An 11,781-nucleotide genomic window follows, 5' to 3' on the forward strand; every position below is an offset into this window, starting at 1 on the left:
CTACGCTGCTAGGAAAAATCTTGCCATAATTGAATTTAAAAAAGAAAAAGGAAAGTGAAAAAGCAAAGTTGAAATGTAAAATGATAATTCTAAAATTTAAAATTTAAAATGCAAAGCTTAAATATAAATGCTTGAACTGAAATCTTTGAAATATTTTACTGATTGAAAATCGCAATGGAAATAAGAAAAGAGATACATTTTCAAAATGTGAAATGCAAAAGCTTAAATGTAAATACTTATATTAAAATCTCAAATAGAAAAATAATAATCATTTTATTTTAGTCTTTGCACTTTATAATTTTCAATTTTCAAATTGAAATTTTATCTTTTGAATTTTACATTTGGCAATTGCCCTTTGACATTTTAAGATTCTCCTTTCCCATTTGGTGGGAGGGTCTGAAACAGAATGGGTGCAGAGGCACCTTAGGGACAGCAGAGGGAGCTACTGCTGGGGAGCTCACTGTCTGAAACTACTACGGCAACAACAGAGCAGGTTGAGGGAGCGGGGCTGTAGGGACGACTGTTATTTATAAGGCGATGGCTTCACCTTGGGGAATGTATTCTTACATGTCTGACCATGTGGCCTCACACACAAACTCACCCGGACTAAAAAGGAGCATTAACAACTCCCCGCAGTTCCCTATCGGTCTGACAGCGAGAAAGCAGCAGACAGTACAGCAGGTAAGAGGCTGCCTTTGGCGACTAGCTAACATGATCAGCTGCTTCACCTGAACATCACAGTGAAGGAGCTCTTGGTCTCACAGCTTTGGACCAGCAGTCTGCTGCAGAGTTTGTGCTTACTGGGTCACATCCCAAGCTGGACTTGGATTAACAGCTGATTCTGTAACCACTGGATCAATGGACACCACTATACTCAGGACTCTCCCTCTCTCTGACACATTGCTACTTTATTAAAAGTCTTGCATTTTATTTTAAATGTATTTTATTGTACATTTTTTTATTTAATATGATATAATAATTTCCGTACCTTTTTTTATTTTGCTTGTTCTATATTTCTATTCCCTACTACTGAACATATCTATAATTGCTGCTGTGACACCTGACTTTATCCTATAGGGAAGCAATAAAGTCCAATTTTATCTTATTTGGCCAACAACTGTAACTATTATAATTCAGTTATGATTATTTAGTTAAACATTTGTTCTGTGGAAGAAGCTGAATTTGTTGAGACAGCAAAAATGATATAAAAGTGAAAATAAGCGTAACAATACTGTTTTGTTTTTGTCATTATGGGTTAAATTATAACAAAATGTTAAAATAAGTGTTCTTCAATAAACTATTGTTACAATGAAAGGTTCCCACATGTCTTGAAATCTGGTCTCCCAGACAACGGTGGCCTTTGCTAACCACTCAACCAAATCATGCCTCAGCTCCGTGATGACACACCAACAGATTCTCACACCCATCTCGTACACGCATATATATATATATATATATATATATATATATACACACACACACACACACACACACACACACACACACACACACACACACACACTATTTTGCCATTTGGACCCACGTTTTTGAATTAAAGAAAGAACTTCAGAGCCATAATCATCAATAAATAGACATTTTTGACTTGTCAAACATACAGTCTCCCCCTCCCTCCTCCACTCCTTCAGTGAGCAAATCACTTTAGCAACACGTACTGCCACAGGAGGAGGAGGAGAAAAGGAGAGGACAAGAAGAGGGGAGGAAGAAAGGATGAGGAGATAAAAAAGGAGAAGTGGTGTTATTTGTAAGTTAACATGATGTCATGATGGACTAACTGACCTCAGGCATCAACACCAACAGCTGTTATTTCTGATATAAAAAACTTAGAAAACGGGACAACACAAGGGTTAATACTGTGACAGATATCATGACACCCTGCTGGTCATCCTGTGCAAGAAAGGTGTGGGTTCTGTCAGAAATGGGAGGACAGTAGCTGTCTTCTTCTCCTGGTATTTCTGGTAGGATTTAGTACAGGATTCAGTGCAGCAGTTGGTGGACATGGCTTCACTTGGAAGCTCACTGTGCCTAATGTAAAAGTCAGATTGCTTCCCTGAGCACATTTTTAGAAAGGAGACAGCATTGCCTATATTTTGATGTAAAATTAATGTGTGAGAGTTAAAACTGTGGATGGTAAAGCAAAGTATAAATAAATTAGCATATACTGCTCCAGTCAGTTGGATCCCCAACTCAGAGTCTGTACATTTTATCCAAAACACACTAATGTAAAAATGTCAGAAGGGCTTTTTTTTTAAAACCTCAAAGAAGGTTCAATATTTCAAAAAGTATTAATGTGATTTGAAAGTTGAATACTACCCTAAAATTTTAAAGTTTGAATAGAGTTTCCCGAAAATTCATTTATTGTTCTATTTATGGATTTACATACTGTAATAACACTTATACATAGCCATATTCTACTGCTCTTCATACTATTCATCCTGCACATACACTTATTCTTACTACTCTTATAATGTTAACACACTGCACATAGCTGTACATACTGTACTTATCTGTCTATATGGTTCACTCAGTATAGCCATATTTATTCTGTTTTTCTCATTATATATTCTGCTAATACACTGCATATATCTATATTATTCTTACTACTATTATAATGTTATTGCTGCTACATTGCACATATATGCACATGTTGTTCATACATTGTTCATGATACATAGCAATATTTATTCTGCTCTTATAACACTGCAATATATTTCCTGTCCTGTCTATGCACCACCTGTCTATAATTGTATATCACATTACATTTTTCTGCTTTTTTGCAGTTCTGGTTGGATGCAAACTGCATTTTGTTGTCTTTGTACTTGTACTCTGCACAATGACAATAAAGTTGAATCTAATCTAATCTAATACATGAAACTAGAACCATGCACATAGTAGCAGAGTCTCCTTTGCTGATGGTGACTAACCTGGGGAATGCTAAAAAGTCTCTGTGTGAACTGATTACTTGTTGAGTATTTATTAAATCTATTTAAAGGAATATTAACAATTAACAATTGGGTAAGGGAAATTAAATAAATTGGTAAGGTAGTCAGAAACATTTTGTTTACATTTCTATTACTACTACTATTAGGCCTTTTTTCTTTCAGCCCCTGCCACCCAAAATGTCTGTATATATCCCTGCCGCAGCCCTAGAAGCCCACTCCACACCTAAGTGTGTTACTAAAATCATATCTAAATATGAGGAAACAAAATCTAAAAAAGAGAGCAGCGAGGAAGACAACATTCCAACGTCAACGTTTCCTTGGAATGAAACTCGAGGTTTGAACATGTCACGAGTTAATTATAATCTCTTTTGTTTCTTCTTGTTTTCTGGCTTCAGTGTTTATTAAACTCTGTGGAGGTCACACCTCTAGTAAATTGGTAAGGTAGTCAGGAATGTGTTTTTGTATGCATTTCATTACATAGGCCTACATTCAGGGCTTGACATTCCCCACTCTTGCTATTATTTAGTTAGTGACGCAACATTTTTGCTAGCCACTATTTTGTGGGAAATTACATTATTATAAATATAGTTTTATTTGATTACAGTTGACTGTGGTGTGCTACAATTCACTTGAACTAGAATTACAACCTTTTTAAATGTAAATGACCACCCAAATGTAGGCTCTAACAGTGATGAAATATTCAGCTGTGATAAGGTTGTGTGTAAAGCTCCATATGTATGAAAACATGCAACCGATTAAGACATTAAAAGCAGGCACTTAAGTTAATGACAGTTAAGTTAAGATTTCCTTTACTTGCTTACTATATCAACTATAGAGCTATATCAACGAATGCTTGATGAGAACAGGCTGAGAATGAGAACTCGCCACATATCTGATGGTTGATCCGACTCTGGAGAGACAACAACAAGAACATGAAATCAGGTTACATGGAGTATGACTAGCAGGTAATACAGGGCACGCTGACACACACACACAGACACACGCACACACACGCACGCACAGACACACACACATACACGCGCACACACACACGCACACGCACACACATGCACACATACACACACGAGCGCACAGACACACACACGTGCACAGACACACACACAAACACACACACATGCACACACAGACACACGCACACACAGAGACACGCACACACATAGGCGCCGATACCCGAACTGGCAGTCTGGCAAACGTGGGTGCTCAGTATTTTCCGTGGGTGCTCAAGCTCCGGAGCACCCACGGAAAATACTGATACCCACGTGTGCCAGACTGCCAGTTCATTTTTACACTCATTTAAAATTAAACATTGCAGTTGGTGCTAAGTGGAGCGTGTGATTGGTTATGTCAGTGGCATTGATTTATAATTTCCCTCAAAGCTGATCGCGGTTATACGTGTCAGTAACTTCTCATCTCCAATCCTATCTGTATCTGTGAGAAGTGGCGCTGTCCTGAGTTGAAAGATATCCTACTTTACGGCTTTATTGTGGTTCGTGTCGGTTGCTGTCCATTTCCTAAGGTTCTGAAATGCAAACATTTTTTGACTACTTTTTTATTTTTTTAAAGGGTTTGCGCGTGTGAGCACCCACGGAGGAAAACATAAATCGGCGCCTAATCGCACACACACATACGCACACAGACAGACAGACAGACAGACACATACACACACACACATCCAATCTAATCTTAGCATTGTTTATCACAAAATTTCAATGAATAATTTCATAATGATAGCATGAACTTTCTTCATGTGACTTTCCTGGTATCAGACCTGATGATCCAGAAGATCAACCTTTGGTTTGTTGTTGTTCAGCAGAGTCAAAGCATCAGCTTTAATGGTTGGCTCTTTAATCTGCTGGGTGCACTGAATTGTGTGGTCTAGACCTCCTCTATCTGTAACGTGTCCCAAAATAACTCCTGTTGGGATTTGACACTATAAATAAAGTTGAATTGAATACTGGAGCAATTTCAAAGATTGTTGTTCCCATCAGTCATAGTGTTCAGGTTGAAAAAGACTAAACTAACTTATAGAGACCTGAAACATAACAACTGTGTTGTTATGCTGTGTTTTTAACCACAAGAAATACAACAAGTAAAACCCGGGATACTTGTTTGACAAAAATCAGTTCTTGTTTTAAACAACCGTGGGAAATGACGTCTTCACTTCTTTAGAAACCACACCTGCTAAAGACTGATAGTTTCTTGGCAGGAGTTTAAGGAAGAAGTTTGTATTTAAAAAAAAACTTAACTTAACATGTGTTCAAGCTTAACTTGAACACATGCACTAACACACACACAGACAGAAAGACAGACACACACGCGCACACACACACATAGACATGATCAGGACACGTGAAAGGACCAAATGCCCAATTAAAAAGCATTCCAAATGTCCTGTTGTCTTAGGGAAGGCTGAAAATCATAAAGGACCAAATTTATCCCAAAGGTCCTTCCCCAACTGGTAATACCAGGATGGATAGGCACAGTACAGTATTTGCCATGGCAAGACTTGTGCCATTTCAATCAGGAGAGACTTCATTGCAGATATGTAATGATTTATTGTATATGTGTGTGAAATGTACAGTACAGTCTTTGGAGATTAGACTCCACCATCATTTAAAAATTCGGAGAAACTTTTAAAAGGGGTAGGGCCGAAATATGAACCCCCAAAAAGAACGTGGCGAGAACTGGGTGAACGAAACGTTCCTATATGATGTCATGATGAAACTGAGAATGATACCGCGTGTAATGTAATTAGGCCGTCAAGAGTAGCCGACCAAGAAAATGAGACGATAGGAAATGAATATATTGACGATGATGATGATGATATTAAAAGCCTAAGTAAGACAGAACGATATATAAATGCAAGTGAAGACGATGATAGGGAGGATGAAGATGTGTTCTTCTATTGACTTGTGTTCTTGTGTCCCTGTGAAACGTCATCTCGTGTTGCCAAAGTACTGTCCCAATACACAAGTTCGCATTTCGCCAAGAACAGTTAAAATTCCCGGATGTATTCTTGACACGCCCATTTACCGAGGATACATCGGTTGGTAACTTGTATGAACTTGGCAGCACCTGTATCCCAACATTCATTTCGGCATTCAATGATGGTTGGATTTCCAGTACATAGACAGCCCAAAAACGGGACAATTTTAACAATTTTCGCCATCTTATTCATCACTAAACTACATTCACTTCTGAGAACATTTTAGGCGAGAAATGAACGGTTTAGAGTTCAAATATAGGCAGTCTTGCGAAAATCTTTGCCGAATTGACAATTTGCTCCAAAGTTTTCTGAGTTTTCGGAGCTCCATAAATTGACGCGGCCGCCAGCTTGCGCCTGCTGGGGCCGCTAGCTCGGCGCTCAGACAGTCCCACTCAGAGACCCCGCTGTAGGACCCCGGAGGTCTGTTAGACCGGTCCCGTAAATAAGAGGCTTTTATTTCGCCGTTGACGGATCGTTTGTTTAAATATCACAACACATCCATCATAATATTAACGGGAACCTGGTTAACTGTCTTTTTGGAGTTAAACTCAACAAGCACACACACACACAAACACACACACACATCACAGCAGGCAGAGGAGAGATATACCATAGACTGTATATTATTAGTGTATGAGATATACCCATTTCTTTTCAGGGGACTTGTTTAAATTATGCCATAGGCTATAGCCTACATTATATTTAGTATTTAGTTCATATTTTTGGTGTATTTGTTTTCTGATTTATTAGAAGTTGAGTTTCAGTCTGTATGATAAATGATGTACATAAAGTGGTAACATGCTATGACATGTTATGTAGACTAAAGGGGATACACCAACCTTTATAATTTGAATTTCTAATTTCCATCTCCCTGGGCATATACAGTGTACTACAATAATATAGTATGATAATTCCACATAATACTAATAGGAACACATAAGACACACCTATTATTAGTGTATTCAACTTATACACTAATAATAATAGTAGGGATTGCGTTCCACTCTTTTGAATAAGTAAAGGATGTTTGAGCTAAACCATAAACAATAAAATGAAAGCTCAATTAGTTTTACTTTTCAATATTATTGCAATAGTTGTAGCATTATGAGGTTTTCTTGTCCGGAGATTGTTTTAATACAAAGTGGTTATATTGTTGTGGTTTTTATATCTAGCTGGTATTTTGGAGCCTTGCAGGTAGCCTATGTGCTGGGGGTGTTCAGAGGAGCATATCAAACTGGTGGCCTTCGTATGACTCAATACCCATGAAGAAGCTCTCAGTTTCAAAAAGGTTGGTGACCCCTGATCTACGGCAACCAAACTTTACTGGGGAGACAAACGTGTGACGGTCAGGAAGACGTTCTGGCAGGGGAAAAACTGATCAGAAAATGTAACGGAACGTTGTAGAAATGTAGTGTAACAAAGTAAAAGTCAAAAGTAGGCTATGCACTATTGAGTCTACTTAAGTAAAGTACAGATACATTAAAAATGTACTTAAGTACAGTTACGAAGAATTTGTACTTTGTTACATTCTACCACTGCATTTCGGCCCTATAAATAGCGATCAATCACCAAATAACGCAGGATTTAATCAGTTAAATTGCAGTGTTTTTTTTGCATAATATGATTTTTTTTTATCAACAAATGATCAGAAATACATTACAGTACAATACTATCATTGTAAACGACTATAGAATTAAATAAAATGCAGTAACCAATCATTTGGAGCAAATTGTCGTCACTCAAATGTGCGTAAGAGTGCTTTTCAGTGTTCGTAGATTTTGTTCTTAGCTAAGAACAAATCCTAGTTAAAAAAGCATTAGTGAATGTCAGAATCTTCGTAAAAAGTGCATAAGAAGGGTATAAGAACACATTTCCCTAACCCAAGTTTGATATTAGTAATCAGAGGTGCAGTGCTATGCGCCCCTCTGTGCTTCCGTTGGAGCAGTCGCCCACTCATAGTCTAATAAGCACGGTGTCTGTCCCCCGGCTCAGATCGGTTAAATCAAAGGTAAACGAAAGATGCGCTATACTTAACAACCTAATTGGAATTAAAACGACTGCAATAGAACAAAATAGGAAAAGTAGATGTGGACTATTAAATATTAGAATTCTGTCTTCTAAAGCAGTACTGGTAAACGAGTTGATATCAGATAATAAAATTGATTTATTTTGTCTTACTGAAACCTGGCTGGGCCATGAAGACTATGTTAGTCTAAATGAAGCCACTCCTCCCAGCCATATTAATACTCAAATTCCTAGAGGCTCAGGCCGAGGAGGGGGAGTTGCAGCCATATTTGATTCAAGCCTGTTAATTACTCCTAAACCTAAATTAAATTATAACTTGTTTGAAAGAATGGTTCTTAATCTTCAACATCCAAAATGGAAAACGTTACAGCCAATTATATTCGTTGTTATTTACAGGGCTCCAGGTCCGTATTCTGAATTTTTATCTGAATTCTCAGAGTTTTTATCATGTTTAGTCCTTAAATCAGACCAAGTACTTCTTGTAGGTGATTTTAATATCCATGTGGACGTTGACAATGACAGCCTTAGTACTGCTTTCAACTCATTACTGGATTCAATCGGTTTCAGTCAGAGTGTGCACAAGGCGACGCACTGTTTTAACCACACCCTCGACCTTGTGCTGGCATATGGTATTGAAATTGAGGATTTAATAATATTTCCGCAGAATTCGGTATTATCAGATCATTCTTTAATCACTTTCGAATTCTTACTACCTGACTATACTAAATTAGATAAAAGCTCCTACACCAGATGCCTATCTGACAGTGCTGTAGCTAAATTTAAAGAAGATATTCCAACAGCATTCGACTCTATGTCATGCCTTAACATAACAGAGGACCTGTATGTTAACCTCAGTCCCTCTCAAATTGATACATTTGTAGACGGTGCTACGACTTGCCTACGGACGACTTTAGACTCTGTCGCTCCCCTGAAAAAGAAGATGATGAAGCGAAGGAAAACAGCTCCTTGGTATAACTCCCAAACTCGCAAATTACAGTTTTTTTACAATTGCTTAAGCACGATTTTCAAAACAGGGCCCCTGTTTTCAAAACACTACACACAATTAGCACAACCACAAACCCAATTAGCAAAACACCTTTGCACCTTGATGAAATGAAACACTCTTGCAATAACTATACACTAATTTATAAAAAACATATTTTGTTACCATATGAAACACACACCTTTCATTTGACTTAATTAAGTTTTAACCATACACACACTGCTGTTGCTAACCTAAAACACTTTTAGCAATTCTACTTCTCAGTGATTAGAGTACTGTAAATGAATTACACCGAGACATTTACAATAAGTTCACCAAATACTACACAAGACCAATGCTGCAGACTGAGGAAATATAATTTATTTCTCTCCATATACCCAAATCAGTCAACATGGAGAATCAACAACAAAACATGTCCCAGTTTTCATTCTACGACAGTAGTGTGCATAACACTGTTAGCTCCACAAACAACAAACCTAAAATATTCTATCCAGTACAGGTTACAATCACAGAAAAAACAGACAAAACAAAAAAAACAGATCTGAAAAAGTACAGAAAATACTCGACATTATCTCTTCGCCTTGCTGGATCTGACCAGAGAATTTCATCAACATTGGCAAGACAACCGTCTTGAATGTCGAATCCATCCTTGCACAGCTGCAGCGTAGATTTGGTCAAAGGCGTCCTCCATGGTCTCAATGAGGGGTACCTGAGCCTGGGGCCTCAATGAGGGCTACCTCAGCCTGGGGCCTCAATGAGGGGTACCTGAGCCTGGAGCCTCAATGAGGGGTACCTGAGCCTGGGGCCTCAATGAGGGGTACCTGAGCCTGGAGCCTCAATGAGGGGTACCTGAGCCTGGGGCCTCAATGAGGGCTACCTCAGCCTGGGGCCTCAATGAGGGGTACCTGAGCCTGGAGCCTCAATGAGGGGTACCTGAGCCTGGGGCCTCAATGAGGGGTACCTGAGCCTGGGGCCTCAATGAGGGGTACCTGATCCTGGGGCCAGAGATCGTAAACCCTCGCGTGAATATGGCCCCCCTTCCTCCTTGTCGTTCTCGACCCTCAATCCTCAAATGTCCCAGGGAGGGGTATCAACAGTGCTGATATGGTGCATCCAATGAGCAGCTGATTACTGTAACTGTAGACAGATTTTCTTTGACCTGTTTCCTTGTCTAAATGTCCTTATGACAGATGCCGCTGTATATCTACTAAGATTTAACTGACTCTTAGTCCAGTCTCCCTCAGCATCAATCCGTGGTTCACAACATGGTCCACTAGTGTGCCTCTACCTCTGGCTGGGCCTCTTCATCTTCCTCTACCTCCTTTTCCTCCTCTGTGGATTCTCCCTCTCACTCTCACTCTCATTCTTCTTCTTCTTCTGACTCCTTCCATTTTGGTTGAAGCCAGGTGAACTTACCTGCTGCATTTTATATAGTGCTTAAACCCGATTGGTGTGTCTACAATTTAGCAGTCATGTGTTTGCATATCTGGTGGCTGTGTTTAACCAATCGGTTCATGTGTGTTCATTTGAAAGCCTTTGCTTTGAAATTGCAAGGAAGTGACATCATGATAAATTTTTAGTGTTTTGCAATCACTGTGTGTAATGTTTTGCAAAAAGTGTGAAGCTGACAATGTGCTTCCAGTTGTGCTAATCTAGCCTAGTGTTTTGCTCCTTGAGTCTAAGGTTTTGCTAATTGTGGGAAAGTTTTAATTTTAGTGTGTAAGCAATTGTAAAAAACTGTAAAACAAATCTCGCGAAACCTCGAAAGTAAATGGCGTTCCACCAAAGTGGAAGAATCCCGTTTGGATTGGCAAGAAAGTCTCAAAACCTATAGGAAGGCCCTAAGAAAGGCCAGATCAGACTATTACTCTTCACTAATAGAAGAAAATAAGAACAACTCAAGGTTTCTTTTCAGCACTGTCGCCAGGCTGACAGATAGCCACAGCTCTACTGAGCCATCTATTCCTCTAGCTCTGAGTAGTGATGACTTCATGAGCTTCTTCAATGATAAAATTACAACAATTAGAGATAAAATTCATCACCTTTTACACTCAACTTCTAACAACTCACCTTTAAATGCAGGCCTGCTAGAAAGAACGACTAGACCTGACATATACTTAGACTGCTTTTATCCTATAGACCTTCAACAATTAATGTTAAAGATATCCTCAGCTAAGCCATCTACCTGTCTCTTGGACCCCATCCCAACGAGACTACTCAAAGAAGCATTACCTGTGGTAAACACTTCATTACTAGATATGATCAATATATCTCTATTAACAGGTTATGTACCGCAGTCATTTAAAGTAGCTGTGATAAAACCTCTTCTGAAAAAACCCACCCTGGATCCTGAGGTCTTAGCCAACTATAGACCTATATCTAACCTTCCCTTTCTCTCCAAGATCCTTGAGAAGGTAGTCGCTAACCAACTATGTGATTCTCTACATAGCAATAGTTTATTTGATGACTTTCAATCAGGATTTAGAAAGAATCATAGCACAGAGACGGCACTGGTGAAAATTACTAACGACCTTCTAACTGCTGCAGACAAAGGACTTGTCTCCATTCTTGTTTTACTAGATCTTAGTGCTGCATTTGACACAATTGACCATTCAATCCTGTTACAGAGACTGGAACACTTGGTTGGCATTAAAGGAATTGCTCTAATCTGGTTTAAGTCCTATTTCTCTGATTGATCTCAATTTGTTAATGGAATGAATACTTGTCAATCAAACCAGACGAAACCAGTCAGCTAGCTAAACTTCAAGCGTGCATTAAGGATATAA

The sequence above is a fragment of the Perca fluviatilis genome, chromosome 15 (genome assembly GCF_010015445.1).
Source record: "Perca fluviatilis chromosome 15, GENO_Pfluv_1.0, whole genome shotgun sequence".
NCBI lineage: Eukaryota > Metazoa > Chordata > Actinopteri > Perciformes > Percidae > Perca > Perca fluviatilis.